This window comes from Metopolophium dirhodum, chromosome 7 (assembly GCF_019925205.1).
Source record: "Metopolophium dirhodum isolate CAU chromosome 7, ASM1992520v1, whole genome shotgun sequence".
NCBI classification, from domain to species: Eukaryota; Metazoa; Arthropoda; class Insecta; order Hemiptera; family Aphididae; genus Metopolophium; species Metopolophium dirhodum.
The window spans coordinates 15813723-15839988 of NC_083566.1; the positions used below are offsets into that span (position 1 = coordinate 15813723).

General features: G+C 28.8%; 2 long non-coding RNA genes across 4 annotated transcripts in view; both read right to left on the minus strand.

Annotated features, from left to right (window-relative positions):
• Positions 1 to 236: 236 nt before the first annotated feature.
• Positions 237 to 10892, minus strand: LOC132949366 (uncharacterized). 3 transcript variants are annotated; one of them, XR_009665093.1, is made up of 4 exons: positions 10634 to 10892; positions 5527 to 5590; positions 5345 to 5453; positions 237 to 306 (listed from the first exon to the last, which is right to left on the minus strand). It is a non-coding gene; the product is annotated as an uncharacterized LOC132949366 (long non-coding RNA). The 3 variants fall into 3 exon arrangements; XR_009665092.1 differs by lacking the exon at positions 237 to 306 and adding an exon at positions 3375 to 4278; XR_009665091.1 differs by lacking the exon at positions 237 to 306 and adding an exon at positions 3375 to 4397.
• Positions 10893 to 11956: 1064 nt separating this feature from the next.
• LOC132948174 (uncharacterized) overlaps positions 11957 to 26266 on the minus strand; it is a 258391-nt gene continuing 244081 nt past the window's right edge. The window contains exon 3 of the long non-coding RNA XR_009665003.1: positions 11957 to 12168. This is a non-coding gene — a long non-coding RNA (uncharacterized LOC132948174). The remainder of the gene's footprint in view (positions 12169 to 26266) is intronic.

Consider the following 26266-nt stretch of genomic DNA (forward strand, 5'->3'; position numbering starts at 1 on the left):
AATTGCTTAAAAAAATATCATACCTCACCAATTTTCTAATTTTGAACACGACGTTATTGATAGCCCGAATAGTGTTATACCAGTATAGTTACAATACAAATATTGAAAATTTTCGGGCAATACATCCCCTGATCAATTAACTATAATAAAAAAAAACCTACTGAGAAATAAGAAAATACATACCCCGTGACGGAATCAAAATCTGCTACGAAACTTAGTCTTCGAAACACTGAAACGTTCACACATTTCAATCTGCTTATGATATATTATTCCAAGTTTGAAAATGTTCACTGACGAATACCATTTCTGAAATAACACGCATCTTATGCAGTAAAATGTTCTACAATATTCTAATGACCTATGCGTTACAGTCTACAGATATTATATAAACCTACCAATAAATACCTAATATTAATTTTTATTACACAGAGTTTGTATTTTTAAATGTTGTATTCAAGGTTTTATTAGTTTTATTTTTATACCTAACAAAAATTACATTTATTCACAAGTCAGTTATCAACTAGAACTCGACTACGAGTAAGACAGCGTTTGGATTGTTCGGACTGGCGTATAATTTATTATTATTATACATTGCGCCTTTGGTAGGCAGTAGTAAACGTATATGCTTCTACGTTACTTAATTAACAGATTTTCCGCGACAATAAATATATTCTGGTGTTCGATGAAAAAGATTGAAATAAGATAAAAATACATATTTTTTTGGTTTTGAATATGAAAGCTGTGAGATGATCAATATGAATTTTGTGAGAAATCTAGAGGTACTAGAAAACTGAGACGAGTGTGTTGAATGAAATAAATTAAAAAATTGATTAACACAACAATCGCTTAAAAATTTATTTAATTCAAATAATGAGATGAACCTTATTAGATCATTTAAATTTTCCAGAACAAGCCCCCAGTTGTTAGTCGTATGCCAATTTTAACCATGTACTAGACCACAAGTTTATAGACATTCTATAATGCATTCTGCTGCCGGTGGCCCTAGACACTGTTGGGGAAATTATATTTCTTTAGTAATTAAATTACGATACGAATTATAAGTTACGTAGGTACTTGTACAATACTCGACTACCAGAATTTAAATTAAAGAATGTGATATACCTAGGTAACCTATCGATCGATTCTAAAACAGAAACTTAACCTAGGTACAAATAATATCACAATATCAAATAGTGAAATGTGAAAATTTGAAGAAAATTTCCTATAGGTAAATCCCGTAAAACCTCCAAAATAAAACGTACGTTTGAGGTGTTCTCTTAAAACCCAAATATTTAATGCCCGTCTCCCGTATAAAGAAAATGTATTTAGAAAATGTATGTTTCACATTTAACGAAAACTAAAACTATCGTGACCGAACTGAATTATTACGAAGAACGTATAAAACAAAAATAATCGTCACCAAGTGATAGGTATAATCTGCAATGTACTTACAAATCATATTAAATAACATTAATCATTATGTATTTTCTTATTTTGTTAGGTAGGTATAAAAACCTACCTTCACAGTTCCTACTTATAAAAGCATTACCTAATCATTGATTTAAAATTTTAAAAATTATTCTACTATAACAATAAATTAACAGTTGTAGGCTAAGTATTATAATTTAAGGTATTTTTCATAATATCCAAATGCGGTAAATTGAATTCAAATTTATAATATAGATAACGATTATTTTACTTGGTAACCATTTATTTATTAGTAGGTTTATAAACAAATTCTAATTGATATAAAATAGTAATTATATAAAAATAGTTTTATTGATCCCAATATTTAAAAATAATGTTTCAAATAAAAAAATAAAAAAAATTTAAGAAATACCTATTAATTAATATGTATCACCTAAATAACAAAATAACTAAAAAAATTCGTGTTTTTTTTTTAACATTTTCATGTCCCCCCCTCTTACGAAATTGTGTCACTCCTCCTTAGAGTGGTGCGCCCCTTAGGTTAAGAGCCCTTGAAATAGTGCATGTTAAAAAATCAACCATATCCTCCCCCCCCCCACCCCTTGACAAAATCATTTGACTCATTTAGCTACTTTATGAATTAAGAACGATACATTGAACGTACAAAACTGTACTTACCTACATAATAGTTATCAACCTATTAACCCATCAATAATGTTATATTTTTTATTGTGTACACTAATCGAATGGTATATACAAAATAACGTTAAATTATAAATAGGACGTGGATTTAAATGCATTAAAAATAAGAAAAATGCCTTAAAAATACGATTTAATGCACTTATATTACAAAGCTTAATAAAATGCCCAGAAAAATTAAAAGTCCCATTTAAACGAATATAAAATAGAATTTAGATAGGTAGTGTATTTGTTATATTTTAAATTTCATTATAACACATCAGTCAATCAGATACTATTTAATATTAAAAAAAAAAAACTTCGACATAGTAATTCCATATTGGCAAGTGTTGTTTTCTATAACTGAAGACTGAAGTTATAGTATCGAACATAATAGGTAGATAAGTAATAAAATAGAAATATAAGTAAAAAAAATTACCTTTATTTAATTGTATTTAATTTTTTTTTGAAGGAATTTTTGCTAAGTTTTTATAAAATTGACTTCAACCCATATAATTGTTCTAATTTCATTTTTAAATTCGTTGATAATAATGAAACGAATTCTTTGCTTGGAAAGCAATGTTTTAGAAAATTCAGAAAATGCAGTTTACATTTAAATCCGCGGCCTAAATATAAATAATAATTTCTGATGCATTGATGCTGAAGAGTGAGGGGGTGGACAATCAGCTGAACCGAAATCTATAACTTCTTAAACACTTAATATAAACAATTTTTTCACACACGCGTCATGGTATGAAAATAAAAAATATTTATAATTCATATATTTATACCGATTTTCTACAGATTTATACCGATCTTCTATATTAATAATAATTATAAATATATAACAATAACAAATCATTTTTGAGTAGCGGCCCACCGGGAAAGTTCCCAGTATCCCGCCGGCCCAGTCCGCCCCTGGTTCATATTGTAACCGAAAAATCCAAAAAATCTATTTTAAACACAGTTACTTTTTACAGATATTATAAGTTAAAATTTGGACGAAATTACATATTAAAACCAAGAATAACGATTTTAGTTATTTTGTTGTGATTTAAAAATAGTAGGTATTCGCGGATTTATGAAACTTTTAGAGTATATTATTATTATAATTTATATACACGATGACACTTTCAAATGTAATTTTTTGGGCAAAAATGACTTTAACCTACTATTGTAGGTACTAATGCCTAAAAGTAAAATAAATTACTTTAATCTCAATATTATTTATACGTTAACAATGTCTTTACTCAGAATCATTTTTCGTTTGTTCGTTTTGTATTTTAATAATTTATGCATGGATACATTATTATTACTAATAATTATAGTAGGTGTGTTTGTATTATTTCATTAATTTATTTAATACTATACCAATGAATTATATATTAATTAATAATTTTTGAAACATTGTGTTCGAAAAAATAAAAATAAATGTGATTTTAATTAGAGTCTAGTAGTATACCTACCTATATGTAAAAAATAAATAAAGATAATAATGTTAAACTTTTAGGGACATAATAGGTAACACATTCGTGTGTGTAGTATTACACTATTTATATAGGTATATTTATATACCTATACGAGTATATGAGTAAGTATATAATTCATAAGTGCGCACACGTCAGGATAGGCAGTTGACCATTCCGTGAATATTACTTTTATGTGTACATGGTTATACGTCCCTGATCCCTATTATATAGAATATCGATATTAGGTGAACAATAGAAGTTAAGTATGTGACACTAAATTAATAGTTACCTATAACTTATAACGTTGTATTTGGAAAAAAAATTACCAGTTATTAATTAAAATTGTATCTTATGACTATTATAAGTTATAAGTTATGACATATATTTCTATAAATTAAACCAAAGCATATAAATATTAAGTACCCTATATAGGTATGCATCCATTAATTATAATTATTCTACGAACAGGGACTGGAAAAACGACGACGACGTTTATATCTCGCGTAGTTTATACATTTCTAGTTCGGAACTAAAATTCTTGGATAGCACATTTTTCGTGACATTAAATATTTATTTTAAGTCTTAAAAGTAAATTTAAGCCCCAAAAGAATATAAAAACAAACTTACTTTAATTATCGACTCTTTCGGCGGAATCCGTGACGTGAACTGCGACGCCCATGAGGAAACGCTTCAGAATACAGAACTTAGAATATTGTGATTTATGAAAAATAAAATTATACGAAACGCGGTAAGTTTTTTGCTCGTATCTTCTTTGCTTATTGAAATTTTAGAATTTTTAATCGACTGTGTCTTCTGCAACGGCTTTGAGATTTGCCATAGATAAATAAATAAATGATAGATATTATACTAGGTACGTCAATATGATGAATCCACGGATATAATATAATGCAACTTTTTATATCAAAGAGTTCCGTGTTAAGGAACAATTTGTTCACTTAAATTTGATATGACAATAAACCAAAATAGTTTATAATTTTGAGTTTTAATTATAATAATATGATATAGGTATTATTTAAATTATTATTTTCATTTATCAATTTAATTATTGATTAAGGTGGTGAATAGATATCTGCAGAAGCACAAGAATATTTTTATAAGAGCATATTGCATTTTATCAATCATTAAATAAAAATGTGATTAGGTACCGGATTTTAGAGTTAACATAAAGCCATAAACGTATACAGTTAATTAGTAAATTCATCAAATACTATAATACCAACTAGATTTCTAAAACTCGAAAAGAGTTTGTTTTAAGACTGTCTGTTTTGATAACAACTAATTTAATTTAAAGTGTATTGTTATATTATATTATAATGAAATTAATAATTATAGTAAAATATATAATTGCATGACATTTAATACCTATATAATATGTATATAGCCATCTAGGGTATAAACTACACTAAAAAAAGGTGTAAGTATGCTAATAAAACATATGAGGTGTATAATATATTTATGTATATAAAAATATAAAATATAAAGAATAATAACATTATATTGCTTTAAATTACTTCGCGCAAACCTAAGGTGATACCCGGTGTATAGTATAACATGCAAAAAGGTGCGTATTAAACTTGGCGTGGTGAAACGAAGACGGTCTCGCGTATTTTATAAATTGGGCTTTTAGGATTAAACTTATAAATGCTTCTACGTCACCTAGTTAACAGATTATCCGTGGCAATAAATATTTAATTTAAGTCCAAAAAGTAAATGTAAAATAGTAGGTAACAATATGAAAACAAACTTACTCGTAAACATCTACTCTTCCGGTGAAACGTAGCTAGAGTGCCGCCATCGCCGAAGAAACAGCCATGTTCATCCATCTTCATTTAATCATCTCACCCCGATGAGCTGAAACTTGGAAGTATCGAAATATTTTATGAAAATAACCTGATCATAACGAAATTGGCTAGTTTGTGTAAAAACTCACATTATAATATATACGGTTTAACGAATTTTCTGTTTATATTGGTGGCTTATTATTTTTTTGTTCACTGAAATCAAACATAGGTACAATAGTATTTGCTGAAATTATTAGGATTGTTCACCGTCGCCGACGAATTTCGACAATTGACGATTGCCATAGATATTATAAAATATATTATTTGCTATCAGTATGAATTTACAACTCTGCGTTGTCAATAATAAACGTAGCACAATTTATAATAATATCTGTATATATAAAAAGACTTGGCCTGGGTGATTCATCATCGCCTAGCCGGAACTGCTGAAGCTATGGATATGAAATTTTCAGTAAATGTACTTATTACTATGTATAGGCGCACTAAGAAATGATTTTTCGAAATTCGCATTTTAAAGGGTAAAAATAGCATAAAATAGTTAATTTTTAACGGTGGGTGAGGGGTTCGCGGTGCGGTAGCCGTCGACGCGCGGTGGCTAGACGTGGCCGCCCAAATTTCCCCTTCCATGTCACCGCCGCCGACACCGCCAACCACCGCGCCGCCGACGAGCAGACGATAGAGCAATAGACCGACGAGCAGATATATAGATATGTCTCGGATATTCAAAACTTTATCGATAACACATTATAATATTATTAATTTCGATTTTAAATTAACATGGTGGCATGACGTGTCATTTATGATTCTATTATAACGCTTGCCGCAATAATCGACGACGCACACAGGCTTTCCCAACAGGAGTAGAAGTGGGGGTAGGCATGCTGTACTCTATGGCATGCTGTCCTACGCAGTACGCAGTACGCTCGCACCACTGACCAACATACGCGTAGCGTTTATAATGTTTATATTTCATTTGTATAACGACACTCACGGCTTGCGAACTGTTTTACTTATTATTGTAGTATTCGGCACATGCTGTGAAGTTGTGATACGTCTTTAGCGTTTTTTTATTTTCAGGTGTTTTACTTATTATTTTTGAATAATAACGCGTCTTCGTATACGCACACTTACCTACATACTTCATGAACGGTTTTTTCTACATATTTAAAATTGAAATGTATTAAAATAACATGAAGTCGTGAGATCTTAGATATCTTTCTGTTGTAAATTATTTTTGATATCATTGCCGTATTCGGCACACGCTGTAAAGTCGTGAAATATCCTATACGTTTACGTATAGTTACACAAGGTGTTTTACTTATTATTTTTGAATAATAAGCGTCTTTGTATACGTACACATACAAAGTTTATGTACAGTTTTTTATAAGTTTTAGTTTTAAGTGTATTTAAATAAAATGAAGTCGTAAAATATCCTACGCATACACAAGGACAAGGTGTTTTACTTATTATTACGAATATTAATGCGTCATCGTATACGCACCCCAGTTTATGTACGGTTCTTTCTAAACATTGAAGTGTATTAAAATAAAATTTACATACTTAAAAATTAATAAAAAAATAATTAATATGGTTGTCGAATTATTGAACATAAATGGCATAATGATGTCCCACACTATCATTCCAATTATTGGTGACGGAGCTTGCCTGTTTAGGGCAATATCTTTTGTGTTATATGACACTCAAGATAAGGCCCAAGAAGTACGTAAAAAGATAGTAACCCATGTGATAAATAATTGGGAAGATTATTCAATAATGTCACATGATAGTGATGGAAATAATTATCGTAGTTCTGCTGACTACTTTAGTGATATGTTAAAATTTAATACTTATGGAGGTTTATGTGAGCTGGTGGCAGCCTGACAATTATTTTTGGTATTTATTGAGGTGTACCTCAATGGTGAACTGTATGAAAAATTTGGTTCAGAAAGGAACCCCGTAAAGAGATTTCGTTTTAGTTCTATGCAAAACCTATCTAATGGGCATTTTGAAGTTTATTTACCATATGAAGATGAATTGACTAACTCTGTATCTGATGAGTTTGATAACATACCCAGCTCTCAGAAGCATACTAAAAAACGACGGAAGAGATTTACAAATAATATCAGAAAAAAACAGCTTATACAATCTGCTACTAAATATCAGCTCAAAAATAAAGAAGTTCATAAAGTAGCAGCAGCCAAGTATAAAAAAAAATCCAGAAGTAAATAGAGTGCAAGTTCATAGATATGAACAAAATAATTCAGGAGGACGAACAGAAAGGCGAATCCTTCCATCCAAGAAAGGATTTTTCAAAATTCGCATTTTAAAGAGTAAAAAGAGCATAAAATAGTTAATTTTTAATTAACGGTGAGTGAGATTCGCGGTACGGCAGCCGTCGACGCGCGGTGGCTAGACGTGGCCGCCCAAATTTCCCCTTCCGTGTCACCGCCACCGACACCGACCGGCTTAATACCGAACCGAAAATAAACCGAACGACGAGCAGATATATAGATATGTCTCGGATACTCAACACTTTATCGATAACACATTATATTATTAATTTCGATTTTAAAATAATACGGTGGCATGTGCCGTTTATGATTCTATTATAACGCTTGCCATAATCGACGACGCGCGAAGCACACAGGCTTTTCCAACAGGAGTAGTAGTGGGGGTAGGCATGCTGAGAGTTGTTAGTATAGATAAAAATGAATGGTCGTGTGTAGATTAGACCTCTGGGAAGAAGATAGGCTAATTTAAAAAGTGTTAAATTTGTTTTTTTTTTATTCATCGGATTTTAATACGGTTGCGTTAGGCTTTTGTATTAATTGATTATATTAATCCTCCGTGGGTGGAATTAAGTAAAAATGACAAACTTGGTACAATTTTTATACTTTAGAGTTAAATCTTACACTTACGTACAAACAGCACGGGGTCCCTGATCTACCGCAGGTAGATTGCCTACCTGATAAAATACTGCTGCGAATCAGAATTTTTATTCCTGGCAACAGAAAAGTTAGGATAAATTGTGAACACCATACACCATACACCGAATATTAAATAACGAATTGAACAAAGTTTGAGTCTTATACAATTGGTACATTTAACGGGCAACGAAGTGCCAGCGGGATCAGCTAGTTATGTATAAATAACTAACTAATGTCTTCTATCATATTATAAAATACAACAAAATAATAAGTAATTCAAACATCAGTTTCATCAAATACTATAGATTAGAATACGAGAAGCTCTGTAGAAACCTGCTAGCATCATAGCGCTCCAAAATGTATGTGATTGCCTATTCAGCCCCTTTCTCCTTATCACTTTTATGTACTCGTTAACTAATACAAATAATTTGGCGCCATATTTTACCTATATTGTATTATATTATACACCTGATTATTAATTTAACATATTATATCATAAATATAAAAATATTGTTCATACATATTTTATAATGTTCTCATACCTAAGTTCTATTTCTTTTATTATTTTGTATTTGTACATTGTACATAATATTATGACTTGTAATGATGGTGTACACTGTTGCAAATATTTAGTAGGTACCTACATTTTAGATTCTGAGCGAAGCGATGAATGTATTGATTCTACAATGATGTGTGTTTTTTTTTTTATTTTTTTATTTTTTTTTTATTTTTGTGTCTGTCATCACCTTTTAGGACAGTAAAAGTGCTTGGATTTTCTTCAATAGTAACTTTTCTGATAGGAAAGTGAATCCAGTTGGTACTTTGGGGGGTCAAAGTAAAAATTTCCCAGTAGTTTTCACAAGCGACGTGAAAAACAAAAGAAAAATTAAGGAAAAACGGGAATTTTTACGCAAAATCTGTTTTCGAGAAAATCGATTTTGGTTTTTGGTGTAACTCTAAGACAAATGACCGTAGGGACATGAAATTTTGACTGAATGTTTATATTAGCATTTTCTATACACCATAAAATTTACAAAATATTTTGACTCTTTTTGAGCTGTTTACGGCCATTGTCAGTTTTCAATTTTTTTAGTTTTTTTTTCTATAAATATCAATAAAATTTTATCTGTTGAGTAAAAAAGCTTGAAAATTTAATAGAAGGCTCCTAGGTTATTGTTTCAAAGGCAGATGAAAAAAATTAAAAATCCTTAGTCACAGTTTTTAGTTATAAGCATTTAAAGTTCAAATTTTGACAAAATACGGAAAAATAGCAAATTATTTTGATGAGAATTCATAAAAAATTTTCTTTTTAAATCTAAGATTTGAAAATGTAATATAAGATTACTCATAAGTTTGTCTACCTTTATCAAAAAAAAAATGTCTAGAAGAATCTTAAATTAAATTTTTATGAGCGTCTGAAATTTATATTTTTACAACATTTGATATTTACTCGATTTCTCATGTAACAATTTTCTTATTTTATTGTAATTAAAAAACGAATGACTGTAGATACTTGAAAATTTCACTGAATGTTTATATTAGCATTTTCTATACACCATAAAATGTTGAAAATATTTTGACTCTTTTTGAGCTGTTTACGGACATTGTCAGTTTTCAATTTTTTTAGTTTTTTTTCTATAAATATCAATAAATTTTTATTTGTTGGGTAAAAAAGGGTGAAAATTTAATATAAGGCTCCTGATATATCGTTCTAATAGCAGTTGAAAAATATTAAAAATACAAAGGCACAATTTTTTTTATAAGCATTTAAAGTTCAAATTTTGACAACATTTATCAAATTTATAATTTATTAATTATTTTGTAGTTAAAAATTTATAAATTTATAAATTTTTAACTTTTATGGCTAAGGATTGAAAATTTAAAACAAGGCTCCACGTAAATAGGTTATATATAAATTACTTTATTCACAATAATATCATCAAATATACTTGGTAAAATCATAGGCTGACTGACCGTTTTCGCTCAGAATCGTTTTTCTTATACAATGATATTATATCATTGAATTCAAATTTAACACCATCTATTACAGTGACCCACTTGTAACCTACCGTACAGCAGAGCGACATCCACTTATCCACCTTTTTTATATTGTTTTAATAATATTTTGTATTAATCTTTATGTCACACATTTCTCACTGTACATATTTTTTAGTTAGTATAATCAATATTTTATGATAATTATATAATTATTTTTTCACAACTATCGATATCATTAAAATGTTTAAAACTTAAGACCCGTATAACCGTGTAGAACTGTATCAAATTATTGTAAAAACAATAAGCTAACCATCAAGTATTACTCTATGAAATAAACCTTGTTTTAGTAATCCAGTGTCCATAATCCAAACAGCCATACACTTGATACAGGTAAATGGTAATGATGTATTGCACGTTTTATTATAAACTATGTATATATTTTTATATTTTAACACTAATAACACTATAATATTAAGTACCTAAAGGCTAATGGACTATTGGACTTAATTTAAAAATTAGAAAAAAGCTAAGTAGTTGTTCTTTTGTACTAATAACTTATCAGTTAATAGTTATCAGTGTCTAAAAAAGAAAAATTAAGGGGCTTATATGGGCAACCTACTATAATATGTAGCAGCGCTACAGTGTCCCCTAGCAAATCTAAGAGCTTCCCGTATTCTAATCTATAGTATTTGATATAACTTAAAAATAAGTCTGGCCGCCAAATTCAGACTTCCCTGTCGTATTCTGTTAAAAACTAATTATTTCCGGCAATTAATTTTTGCAATATCGTTCTTAATTTGTTGTAACTTGTAATATATTATATAACTATTTTAAAAATATTATTCGTGGGTAATTGAAACGTCTAAAATATATTATTATATACAAATATGATAATAAACAAATAATAATAATAATACAACTTAACAGTTAACCGGCTACGGTATTAATAATATTTAATAATATCAATATAAGTATAGTATACAATATCCTAGGCTGACAAATCGTCTCCATTTAGAATCGTTTTTCGTATACAATGATATTATATCAATGAATTCAAATTTAACACTATCCATAACAGTCACCCACTTGTAACCTACTGTTCAGCTGAGTGACTTCCAATTTTTTTTTTTTTCCATTGACCTCCCTTTTTATTTAAATCCTGATAAACGAGTTTTGGATAAGTACCTACCAACATAATAGGTACCTAACTTATAATTCATATTGTAATTTAATTACCAAAGAAATATAACTTCCCAGGCACGCCCGGTAAACCGTCGTCTGTCGAACTTTAGTATATAGTGTACAGTGATGAAAGAACAGTAGTACCACGCATCTCTTAATATATTTATTTTGGTAATTTATGATATTATTATTAATTTCGTTAATCCATAGACATAAAAAACAACATTTTTTAATTGTTATATATGCCTATACGGTTACATCTTATATTATACTATAATTTATTTCTTCTTATTTAATAAGAGTTTCTTATTTAGCATGAACAAATAACTGCTGCAAGCAGGTATAATAATAAATTATAACACATTAGTCATATACTTATAAATTTTATATTACAATCTAACTATAAATACGACAAATATGAAAACTATGATAGTATAATTAATAAAAAATTTTAATACTTTTCACTTCAATTATAAAATTTAAAAATAAAGTTTTCTTATAATATTATGAATAAGTCTTTGATAAATAATTTTATTCACAAACATGATTCAGAGTACAACTGAAGGTAATTGGTGTACACTTAGTCTTCTTTCAAAGAAGTTTGTCTTTCCTTGTTGAGAAGTAAATTCCATGAATGGCAACGGGTTTGACGACGGAGTAAACCTATAATTTAAATATTTAATTAAATTTAATAATTAATATCATAACAGCTGATGGGCAACATCTTCAATATACATACTAAAACATTGCAAGCATTTATTTGTATTTTTTTTAAAAAAAACAAGTTATGGATATTTTAAGATTGTAACAAATAATTATTAATTTATTAATTTATTTTGACTAAATGGGCCGAGCCCTTTCGATATACAAATTTATGTCCACGCACATAATTAGATATTATACAATGTATTGCGTGAACAGGTAGGGATGTTAGTTAATAGCTTTAAAATAAAAACCTATCAACAATATTTTGACCTTTATAAGTTTCATAATTCACGCCAATATTGTATGGCTTCATCTGAGCCGGAAGACTTGTCTATACATTGGCTCGAATTCCTAGTTCCTTGTATGTGATACATTAAATATTTCAGTTTTGAAAACAAGAATAAGTATAAACCACTGTATGAACTAAAAACGATAAACCACTAAGTAAATTTTGGTTTTGACAAACGTTTAAAATCGGAGACTTGAGTAATATCCAAACATAAGTGTGTATGAAGTAGACATCGTTAAGTTTATCAGGCTTCTCTGGGTGAATTAAAATCATCAACTGTAACAGCAACCAACAAACTGTATAGCACCAGGCTATCAATGTTTAAAAAATTCAGTGAGTGTTAAAATCATAGGGAGATGTTGGCGCCCGCAGGCAAATGCATTTCAGAAACCATAAAGAAATGTAGAAAAAATTAAATAGTAGGAACACACATTAAAGAGTTCAAACTTAAATACCCAGAATCTTGACAGATAAAATTATTCAAACTTATAGGTAGTTTATTAAAGAAGAATTATTCATAGGGCACCAAGTTATCAATGTTCAAGTCTATACAAAAAATTCAAGTAAAGTTACATTCCTAAAAAAAAAAATTGAAGGAGGGTGTTGGCGCCCGCGGGCAAATACATTTTAGAAAATATAAAAAAATTTAAATAAATTATATTAAGGGAATACACTTTACAAAGTTCAAACTAAGATTGCCAGAATCTTAAACAGAAAAACTATTCAAAATGTTTAGTTCATTAAAGAAGGATTATTCGTATGGCACCAGGTTATCAATGTAAAAGTGCATACAAAAAATTCAACTGGTTCCATTCCTAAAAATAAGAAATTGAAGAAGGGTGTCGGCGCCCGCAGGCAAATGCATTTTAGAAATCCAAAAAAAAAGTGGAAAAAATTGTATTTTAGGAAAACACATCACAAATTACAAACTAAAATGTCCAGAATTCAAACATAAAAAATGTGTGTGTATTATTTACATAAACTAATAGTTAATATGATCGGAGGTGTATTGTTATAAACTAGCAATTGGGATAACTGCTTAGTTTATAATTTGCAGGTAGCAAGACTGTTGGTAGAGGATTTCTTAGGTATTAGAGTTGACGAAATAATTAGACTGGTTGAAAGTTTAAGTTGTTTATTGAATTCTTCTGCATAAAATATTCTAAGTCTAATTCCACTAGTTGATATGTTGTCTTTCGCGAAGGTGCTCGTCTGTACTGTGGTGTCACACGTCTAATCTTCAGGCCGTTTCGGGTATGGTTTTATAGGGCTTCCTGCTCTCCCATTTCCCCCTAGTCTATCGACTTATCTGTAGACTTCACAGGACGTTGTTTAATTAATAATGGATATATTCCCACGCCTGGTTAATCCGTGAATCGTGTCCTGTTGTGTTTGCAATATATGTTATACGACATCCGTCAATATTTAGATACTGTGCATTATATATATATATGTTCATTTCGTAAGCAATTTCTAAATATTATATTCATACATTTATGATTTTTGATTAAGGCGAGGTGTAGAACCTATTGTAATGCGAGTTCAAGATCGCATTGCCCTCTCGTTATATTCCCATAGATTTTCTAATCGGATATATGATTTTGATTAATTTAGTCGAATTTCTATGTGCTGATATTTATCTAATCTTCTTGTTGCCAAATGTAGCCGAAGGCGAAACGATCACAATAATATATCATGTGTATTATTGGGTTCGTTACAGTATCACCGTAATATATGTATTAGAAAATGTATAAAAAGAATGTAATTTATTAATAGAAATATTTAGTTAAAGAATAATCAAAGAATAATTATTCATTGGGCACCAAGTTATCAATGTTAAAGTGTATACAAAAAATTCGACTAGTTCCATTCCTAAAAATAAGAAATTGAAGGAGGGTGTTGGCGCACGCAGGAAAATGCATTTTAGTAAACAAAAAAAAAAAAAGGAAAAAATTTTATTTTAGGATACACATTACAAAGTTCAAACTAAGATGTCCAGAATCTTAACCAAAAAAACTATTCATAATCTTTAGTTCATTAAAGAAGGATTATTCGTATAGCACCAGGTTATCAATATTTAAAAAATTCGGTTAGTGTTAAAATCATAAAAAAAAAATTGAAGGAAGGTGTTGGCGCCCGCAAACAAATGAATTTTAGAAAACATAAAAAAATTTAAATAAATTATATTGTGGGAATACACATTATAAAATACAAACTAAAAAACCCAAGAATCTTAAACAGAAAAACTAGTCAAAATGATAAGCTCACAAAAGAATGATGATACAGAGGGTATCAGATTATCAATGTTTAAAAAATTCAGTTAGGGTTAAAATCATAAAAAAAAAAATTGAAGGGAGGTGTTGTCAAATTAACAACAATCAACTGCTTCATCAACTTGATAACACTTAAGCAGATGTCAGATTTTTATTTTTATTTTATTTTGTTGATATATTAAACTAAACAGAAAAAACTATTCAAAATATTTATTTCTTTAAAGAAGGATTATTCGCATGGCAACAAGTTATCTAAGTTCAAGTCTATACAAGAAATCAACTAGTTACATTCCTAAAAAAATATTTGAAAGAGGGTGTTGGCGCCCGCAGGCAAATACTTTTTAGAAAACCAAAAAAAAATGTGGAAAATATTTACTGTATGAATACACATTACAAAGTACAAATAAAAAATTTCGAAAAAAAATGGAGCGATATGTTGGTGCCCGCAGGCAAATGCTTTTTAGAAAACAAAAATAAAATTTGGAAAAAATTTTACAGAAGAAAAATACATTTCAAAGTTCAAAATAAAATGCCCAGAATATTAAACAGAAAAAACTATTTAAAATATTTATTTCATAAAACAAGGATTAGTCAAAAAGGTACCAGATTGTCAATGTTTAAAATATTTGTCTAGAGGTTAAATCATAAATTAAAATTGAAGGAGGGTGTTGGCGCCCGCATGCAAATGCATTTTAGGAAACCAAAAAAAAATTTTGAAAAAATAGTTTGTATGATTACACATTACAAAGTACAAACTAAAATGCCCAGATTCTTAAACAAAAAAACTATTTAAAATATTTAGTGCATTAAACATGAGGATTATTCAAGGGTACCCGATAGTCAATGTTTGAAAAATTTGGCTAGAGGTTAAATCATAAAAAAAAATTGAAGGAAGCTGTGGGCGCCCGCAGGCAAATGCATTTTAGGAAACAAAAATAAAATTTGGAAAACATTTTACAGAAGAATAATACATTTCAAAGTTCAAACTAAAATGCCCAGAATCTTAAACAAAAAAACTATTTAAAATATTTATTTCATTAAACAAGGATTAGTCAAAAAGGTACCAGATTGTCAATGTTTAAAAAATTTGGCTAGAGGTTAAATCATAAAAAAAAATTGAAGGATGGTGTTGGCGCCCGCAGGCAAATGCATTTTAGAAAACAAAAATAAAATTTAGAAAAAATTTTACAGAAGAAAAATACATTTCAAAGTTCAAACTAAAATGCCCAGAATATTAAACAGAAAAAACTATTTAAAATATTTATTTTATAAAACAAGGATTAGTCAAAAAGGTACCGGATTGGCAATGTTTAAAAAATTTGGCTAGAGGTTAAATCGTAAAAAAAAATTGAAGGAGGGTGTTGGCGCCCGCAGGCAAATGCATTTTAGAAAACAAAAATAAAATTTAGAAAAAATTTTACAGAAGAAAAATACATTTCAAAGTTCAAACTAAAATGCCCAGAATATTAAACAGAAAAAACGATTTAAAATATTTATTTCATAAAACAAGGAATAGTCAAAAAGGTACCAGATTGTCAATGTTTAAAAAATTTGGCTAGAGGTTAAATCATAAAAAAAAATTGAAGGAGGGTGTTGGCGCCCGCAGGCAAATGAGTTTTAGGAAACCAAAAAAAATTTTTGAATAAATTTAACTGTAAGAATACATATTACAAAGTACAAACTAAAATGCCCAATATATTAAACAGAAAAAACTATTTAAAATATTTATTTCATAAAACAAGGATTAGTCAAAAAGGTACCGGATTGGCAATGTTTAAAAAATTTGGCTAGAGGTTAAATCGTAAAAAAAAATTGAAGGAGGGTGTTGGCGCCCGCAGGCAAATGCATTTTAGGAAACCAAAAAAAAATTTTGAAAAAATTTAACTGTATGATTACACATTACAAAGTACAAACTAAAATGCCCAGAATCTTAAACAGAAAAAACTATTCAAAATATTTAGTTCATTAAAGAATGATTATTCATAGGGCACCAAGTTATCAATTTTCAAGTCAATACAAAATATTCAACTGGAGTTACATAACTAAAAAAAGAAAATTGAAGGAGGGTGTTGGCGCCCGCAGTTAAATGCATTTTAGGAAACCAAAAAAAAATGTTGAATAAATTTAACTGTAGGAATACACATTACAAAGTACAAACTAAAATGCCCAGAATCTTTAACAAAAAAAACCATTTAATATATTTAGTTTATTAAAGATAAGGATTATCCAAGAGTACCCGATTGTCAAAGTTTAAAAAATTTGGCTAGAGGTAAAATCATAAAAAAAAAAATTGAAGGAGGGTGTTTGCGCCCGAAGGCAAAAGCATTTGTGGAAACCAAAAAAAAATTTTGAATAAATTAATTGTAGGAAAACACATTACAAAGTACAAACTAAAATTCCAAGAATCTTAAACAGAAAAAACTATTCAAAATATTTAGTTCATTAAAGATTGATTATTCATAGGGCACCAAGTTATCAATTTTCAAGTAAATACAAAATATTTAACTAGAGTTACAATACTAAAAAAAAAAAATGAAGGGGGGTGTTGGCACTTGCAGGCAAATGCATTTTAGGTAACCAAAAAAAAATTTTGAATAAATTTAACTGTAGGAATACACATTACAAAGTACAAACTAAAATTCCAAGAATCTTAAACAGAAAAAACTATTCAAAATATTTAGTTCATGAAAGAATGATTATTCATAGGGCACCAAGTTATCAATTTTCAAGTCAATACAAAATATTCAACTAGAGTTACATAACTAAAAAAAAAAATTGAAGGAGGGTGTTGGCGCCCGCAGGCAAATGCATTTTAGAAAACAAAAATAAAATTTGGAAAAAATTTTACAGAAGAAAAATACATTTCAAAGTTCAAAATAAAATGCCCAGAATATTAAACAGAAAAAACTATTTAAAATATTTATTTCATAAAACAAGGATTAGTCAAAAAGGTACCAGATTGTCAATGTTTAAAAAATTTGGCTAGAGGTTAAATCATAAAAAAAAATTGAAGGATGGTGTTGGCGCCCGCAGGCAAATGCATTTTAGAAAACAAAAATAAAATTTAGAAAAAATTTTACAGAAGAAAAATACATTTCAAAGTTCAAACTAAAATGCCCAGAATATTAAACAGAAAAAACTATTTAAAATATTTATTTTATAAAACAAGGATTAGTCAAAAAGGTACCGGATTGGCAATGTTTAAAAAATTTGGCTAGAGGTTAAATCGTTAAAAAAAATTGAAGGAGGGTGTTGGCGCCCGCAGGCAAATGCATTTTAGAAAACAAAAATAAAATTTAGAAAAAATTTTACAGAAGAAAAATACATTTCAAAGTTCAAACTAAAATTCCAAGAATCTTAAACAGAAAAAACTATTCAAAATATTTAGTTCATTAAAGAATGATTATTCACCAAGTTATCAATTTTCAAGTAAATACAAAATATTCAACTAGACTTACAATACTAAAAAAAAAATGGAAGGAGGGTGTTGGCGCCCGCAGTTAAATGCATTTTAGGAAACCAAAAAAAAATGTTAAATAAATTTTAACTGTAGGAATACACATTACAAAGTACAAACTAAAATGCCCAGAATCTTTAACAAAAAAAACCATTTAATATATTTAGTTTATTAAAGATAAGGATTATCCAAGAGTACCCGATTGTCAAAGTTTAAAAAATTTGGCTAGAGGTAAAATCATAAAAAAAAAAATTGAAGGAGGGTATTGGCGCCCGCAGGCAAATGCATTTTAGGAAACAAAAAAAATTTTGAAAAAATTTAACAGAAAAAAAATACATTTCAAAGTTCAAACTAAAACACCGAGAATATTAAACAGAAAAAACCATTTAAAATATTTATTTCATGAAGCAAGGATTATGCAAAGGGTACCAGATTGTCAATGTTGAAAAAATTTGCCTAGAGGTAAAATCATAAAAAAAAAATTGAAGGACGGTGTTGGCGCCCGCAGGCAAATGCATTTTAGAAAACTACAAAAAAAATTTTGAATTAATTTAACTGTATTATTACACATTACAAAGTACAATCTAAAATGCCCAGAATCTTAAACAAAAAAAAACCATTTAAAATATTTAGTTTATTACAGATAAGGATTATTCAAGGGTACCAGATTGTCAATGTTTAAAAAATTTGGCTAGAGGTTAAATCATAAAAAAAAAATTGAAGGAGGGTGTTGGCGCCCGCAGTTAAATGCATTTTAGGAAACCAAAAAAAAATGTTGAATAAATTTAACTGTAGGAATACACATTACAAAGTACAAACTAAAATGCCCAGAATCTTTAACAAAAAAAACCATTTAATATATTTAGTTTATTAAAGATAAGGATTATCCAAGAGTACCCGATTGTCAAAGTTTAAAAAATTTGGCTAGAGGTTAAATCATAAAAAAAAAAATTGAAGGAGGGTGTTTGCGCCCGAAGGCAAAAGCATTTGTGGAAACCAAAAAAAAATTTTGAATAAATTTAACTGTAGGAATACACATTACAAAGTACAAACTAAAATTTCAAGAATCTTAAACAGAAAAAACTATTCAAAATATTTAGTTCATTATATATAGTCAAAAAGGTACCGGATTGTCAAAATTTAAAAAATTTGGCTAAAGGTAAAATCATAAAAAAAAAATTGAAGGAGGGTATTGGCGCCCGCAGGCAAATGCATTTTAGGAAACCAAATAAAATTTTGAAAAAATTTGCCTTGAGGTAAAATCATAAAAAAAAAATTGAAGGAGGGTGTTGGCGCCCGCAGGCAAATGCATTTTAGGAAACCAAAAAAAAATTTTGAAAAAATTTAACTGTAGGAACACACATTACAAAGTACAAACTAAAATGCCCAGAATCTTAAACAGAAAAAACTATTTAAAATATTTAGTTCATTAAGGAATGATTATTCATAGGGCACCAAGTTATCAATTTTCAAGTAAATACAAAATATTCAACTAGAGTTACAATACTAAAAAAAAAAATTGAAGGGGGGTGTTGGCGCCTGCAGGCAAATGCATTTTAGGAAACCAAAAAAAAATGTTGAATTAATTTAACTGTATTATTACACATTACAAAGTACAATCTAAAATGCCCAGAATATTAAACAAAAAAAAACCATTTAAAATATTTAGTTCATTACAGATAAGGATTATTCAAGGGTACCAGATTATCAATGTTTAAAAAATTTGGCTCGAGGTGAAATCATAAAAAAAAAATTGAAGGAGGGTGTTGGCCCCCGCAGGCAAATGCATTTTAGGAAACCAAAAAAAAATTTTGAAAAAATTTAACTGTAGGAACACATATTACAAAGTACAAACTAAAATGCCCAATATATTAAACAGAAAAAACTATTTAAAATACTTATTTCACTAAACAAGGATTATTGAAGAGGTACCAGATTGTCAATGTTTAAAAAATTTGGCTAGAGGTAAAATCATAAAAAAAAATTGAAGGAGGGTATTGGCGCCCGCAGGCAAATGCATTTTAGGAAACCAAATAAAATTTTGAAAAAATTTTACTGAAGAAAAATACATTTCAAAGTTCAAACTAAAATGCCCAGAATCTTAAACAGAAAAAACTATTCTAAAAATATTTAGTTCATTAAAGAATAATTATTCATAGGGCACCAAGTTATCAATTTTCAAGTCAATACAAAATATTCAACTAGAGTTACATTACTAAAAAAAAAAATTGAAGGAGGGTGTTGGTGGCTGCAGGCAAATGCATTTTAGGAAACAAAAAAAATTTTGAAAAAATTTAACAGAAGAAAAATACATTTCAAAGTTCAAACTAAAATGCCCAGAATATTAAACAGAAAAAACCATTTAAAATATTTATTTCATGAAGCAAGGATTATGCAAAGGGTACCAGATTGTCAATGTTGAAAAAATTTGCCTTGAGGTAAAATCATAAAAAAAAAATTGAAGGAGGGTGTTGGCGCCCGCAGGCAAATGCATTTTAGGAAACCAAAAAAAAATTTTGAAAAAATTTAACTGTAGGAACACACATTACAAAGTACAAACTAAAATGCCCAGAATCTTAAACAGAAAAAACTATTTAAAATATTTAGTTCATTAAAGAATGATTATTCATAGGGCACCAAGTTATCAATTTTCAAGTAAATACAAAATATTCAACTAGAGTTACAATACTAAAAAAAAAAATTGAAGGGGGGTGTTGGCGCCTGCAGGCAAATGCATTTTAGGAAACCAAAAAAAAATGTTGAATTAATTTAACTGTATTATTACACATTACAAAGTACAATCTAAAATGCCCAGAATATTAAACAAAAAAAAACCATTTAAAATATTTAGTTCATTACAGATAAGGATTATTCAAGGGTACCAGATTATCAATGTTTAAAAAATTTGGCTAGAGGTAAAATCATAAAAAAAAATTTGAAGGAGGGTATTGGCGCCCGCAGGCAAATGCATTTTAGGAAACAAAAAAAATTTTGAAAAAATTTAACTGTAGGAATACACATTACAAAGTACAATCTAAAATGCCCAGAATATTAAACAAAAAAAAACCATTTAAAATATTTAGTTCATTACAGATAAGGATTATTTAAGGGTACCAGATTATCAATTTTTAAAAAATTTGGCTAGAGGTTAAATCATAAAAAAAAAATTGAAGGAGGGTGTTGGCGCCTGCAGGCAAATGCATTTTAGGAAACCAAAAAAACATTTTGAATAAATTTAACTGTATGATTACATATTACAAAGTAGAATCTAAAATGCCTAGAATCTTAAACAGAAAAAACTATTCAGAATATTTATTTCATAAAACAAGGATTATTCAAGAGGTACCAGATTGTCAATTTTTAAAAAATTTGGCTAGAGGTTAATCATAAAAAAAAATTTGAAGGAGGGTATTGGCGCCCGCAGGCAAATGCATTTTAGGAAACAAAAAAAATTTTGAAAAAATTTAACTGTATGATTACATATTACAAAGTACAAACTTTGTAAATTTTTATACAAATAAATCTACTAGAGGTCAATGAAGTGAAAAATAAAGTTGTTTGAGAAGTCTGGGTGAAATAACACTAAGCAAAAGAATACGCTAGAAGCTAAATACTACAATACATATGAACTACAATCCAAAAACTAGGTGTTGTTTACATTATAATAATGCGAACAGTTATTATGATCAGAGGTGTATCACGGTAATATATGTATTAGAAAATGTATAAAAATGAATGTAAATTATAAAGGATGCAAAGAAATTATATGATAAAAGGTCCTGCACGGACTCTACTATGTGATTGTAATTTATAATGGACATAAAATGTTTAATTTAAAATAATATTGTTTTTGGTGGGTCTACAGTCAATATTAAATTACAAACTATAAAGTCTAAATGCAAATAAAAACATAGTCAGATATCTGTTTTAGTCTTTGTAAATATGTGCGGAAAAAAGTTAGATTTAGTACAATGTCAAAATATGTGGAAAGGAAACCCTGAGAATTCTTTGACAATAGGATATTAAAACACAAAACCATATATTAAAACTATTGATTTTATACATTTTCTATTTACAAAAACTCATAAGTATTAAAAACCTTATAAAACCCTAATAAAATTATATTTTGTTATATTTTAAAATACATTTTATAATTTGTTGTGGTAAAAAAATCATTATTTAATGTTGGCTGTCTTTAAGTTTTTAATAACTATACTGGTACAACTCTTGCTGACAGTCTTTAAGACCGTGTTAAAAACTATGATTATTAGTTAACATCTAATTTCCTGCCCTAACCTAACCTAACCTAACATAACCAAATTAATAATATTTAAATATTTTCTTTCATTGTTATGTTTACAATATCGAATACCTTTGTAGTTTGTAGGAAAAGATCATCGCAAAGCTCACGACCAGTGATTGTAGTCGTCTATCATTACCATAGCTTCAACTAACCTTAGGTTTACCAAACTAGCCTTCTTATGACTAATTACATTAGGACACTTTGAATAAAAAGTTCCTGAGTTGCAGGTTGCCGAACTTATAAGTGATTGATTATCAAGTTGATCCTTAGATTGTTGACACCTTAGTTCCCCTCGAAGACCGCTGGTAAGACTATTACCATATACTATTATGTCCTATCCATTATGTTATATCTATATTATCTATGATGGAGCCATACCCAGCTCACTCGTGTAAACAATTTGAAGCACATAAAAGCGATTAACGTGTCTCTATTAATGATAATATGAAATCCCAGACCTGTCCTCCATATTTTGATATTAAGAGCCCAGCCCACCTTCATATTTTCTATGCAAAAAGTAAATTTAAGACAAATTTGTAAATCAATGCACAGTCTCTCTATTGTACTAATATTTGTGATTTCATTAATTTTCAGTATTTTGTATAATTAGATTGGGAAAACATAAGACAATATCATTTACAAGACTGTGACTAACACAATCATACTTTGATAAAAGTATATGATATAAGTACCTTCTATATTTGAATTATTCGTTTTTTTCCCGGTACTTAAAATACGTGAAATATTAAGTTTGTATTTCTAATATAATATATTATGTTATGATATTAATTATGGACGACACTTGCACCATGGTCCCTCGATATAGTAATGTGGCGACCCGGCACATCTCTTTTAGATAAATGATTAAATACTTAATCAAGTCTTCCAATTTACTAAACATTTATATTTTGTAGATAATTTGAAGAAAAATTTAAAATTGAAGAGAGACTGTGTGAATTAACAACATTTTTGGTATGAAATGTTTATTTGAACACCTGTTATAATGTGTTATATTGAACTTAAGTTAATTTTTTATAATGTACTATAGTAAACATTTGAACATTTATTACAATATACGTATATTACACATAGATTTCAAGTATGATTTTTTTTAGTTTTTTTTTTTGAAAGTTACCTACCTACTACAATACAAGACACTTTATTTTTATATTTTGAAGCAATATATGTTTTGGATTATTTATATCTATATAAACTAAATTTCAGACCCATAGTTTAGTATTTAAAGTTTGTATGATCAAAGTCCTGGAACCAAATTTTGTCAGACTCTACTAGAATGTTGTAGTTAAATTAAGCTATAATAAGTATGTGGAATAACAGTACCTAACCTTCTATGATAATTTGTTATGAATATAATATTTTAAGTAATAGCTCAAATTTAGCACTTTTACGGTACTTAATACATTTTCCTAATATTTTAACAGAAATTATGGAGCTAAAAATATAGAAATACCTATATTATGTCACGGTTCATAGTTGATAGTTTTGTTTCATTTATAATAATAATGCTTTTTAATTTACTTTTTCATAAATTAATATTTATTAAAGTTGGCTTTTATGATTTGTTTGAACTATTAGTACGTATTTTTTTGGGGAGATCCCTATTATTACAACACCGTTACCAATATGCGTTTTTTTCTGGTTAGTTTATATAATTGCATGTTTTCATGATTTCTTCGTATTTATGCTTATTTTCTTAAAATGTTTTTATATTTTCGGTTCATCCGTTACCTACCTACATACCTAACTACCAAGTGTGTAAATAAAGAATTTTTTTTGTAAACCAATTTGAATAATTATTTATTAATTTAAAAACATTTTAATAAAAATGTTTTTATTCAGTATTTTTTTGAATATTTTATTATTTTTAATATTTTTGAATATTTCAGTGCATATATTTGCCTGTTTTTAGTGCATACATGCAGGCAAATATTTAACACTTAAGAGGATGTCAGATTTTTAGCGCACCATTTATTTCTCTCTCCGCCCCACGCACAATCATTTTAGTGTTTTCTTAATCGTACATTTGGTATTCTACGCGTGGGTCAAAGATGGAAAACAAATAGTGCGCTGACATCCCAACCAGCAACAAGTTTACACGAGTGAGCTTTGTATGGCTCCATCATAGATAATAAAGATATGGATAGGACATAATGGTCTTATCAGCGGTCTTCGTCCTTCGAGGGGAACAATTGAGGCCAAATAAAGCATACTCATATCGAGTATCGACTATCAATATAAAGGAGCCTCAATTGCTTTCCCCTCCGGGAACGCGGCCTCAAATGTATTTAACATAGGCGTGGACTATCCATGGTGTGAACAATCAGAGGATCAACTTGATAATCAAACACTTAAGTTCGGCAACCTTTAACTCAGGATCTTTTTATTCAAAGTGTCCTAATGAGTCATAATAAGGTTAGTTAGGTAAACCTATGGTTAGTTGAAGCTAGTTGCTTTTGCAATTCAAGATCTTTTCCTACGTATTCAACATTGTTAACATAACTATTCTACCTTTACACTTTTTCTTCCCCCGTCTCTCACAGCTATATACAGGTTCAGCCACTCTCATTCCACACCTCCATATGATCGGTATTCTGTCTATCCATCTATTCTTCAGTCTTCTCACCCCTCATTTCCCACCTAAATTAACTAACTTCTATAGCCACATTCACTATCTCTTATCATACAGTGACCGAACCACCTAAACCTATTCTCTCTTGTTTTCACTACAATATGTACACTAACCTACACTACCCTTAATTAATTAATTTCTTATTCTATCCTCTTTTGTACCTTAACACCTAACTTATTATTCTCATATCTGCTACCCTCACTCCACTTACCTACCCTAACCTTACATTTCTTTTTCATCTTTCCCTTTCATACACCAAACATTCTGAAATCCTGTTGACCCATTTCCTTATCTTCGCCATATTACACACTACCTAATTCCTATTCACCCAGTCTCTAGTTACCTACAAGTCATCGTACTTGATTATCGGTGAAAATATTTAAATATCATTGAGCGAATTCCCTACTCGAAAGAATTACTTAAAAAAATATCATACCTCCCAATTTTCTAATTTTTAACACGACTTTATTGATAGCCGGAATAGTGTTATACCAGTATAATTACAATACAAATATTGAAAAATTTCGGGCAATACATCCTTTGATCAATTAACAATAATAAAAAAAAAAACCTACTGAGAAATAAGAAAATACATACCCCGTGACGGAATCTAGAAATCCAGAGGTACTAGAAAACTGAGACGAGTGTGTTGAATGAAATAAATTAAAAAATTGATTAACACAACAATCGCTTAAAAATTAATTTAATTCAAATAATGAGATGAACCTTATTAGATCAATTAAATTGTCCAGAACAAGCCCCCAGTTGTTGGTCGCATGCCAATTGTAACCATATACTAGACCACAAGTTTATAGACATTCTATAATGCATTCTGCTGCCGGTGGCCCTAGACACTGTTGGGGAAATTATATTTCTTTAGTAATTAAATTACGATACGAATTATAAGTTACGTAGGTACTTGTCCAATACTCGACTACCAGAATTTAAATTAAAGAATGTGATATACCTAGGTAACATATCGATCGATTCTAAAACAGAAACTTAACCTAGGTACAAATAATATCACAATATCAAATAGTGAAATGTGAAAATTTTAAAACCCCCATAATAAAACGTACGTTTG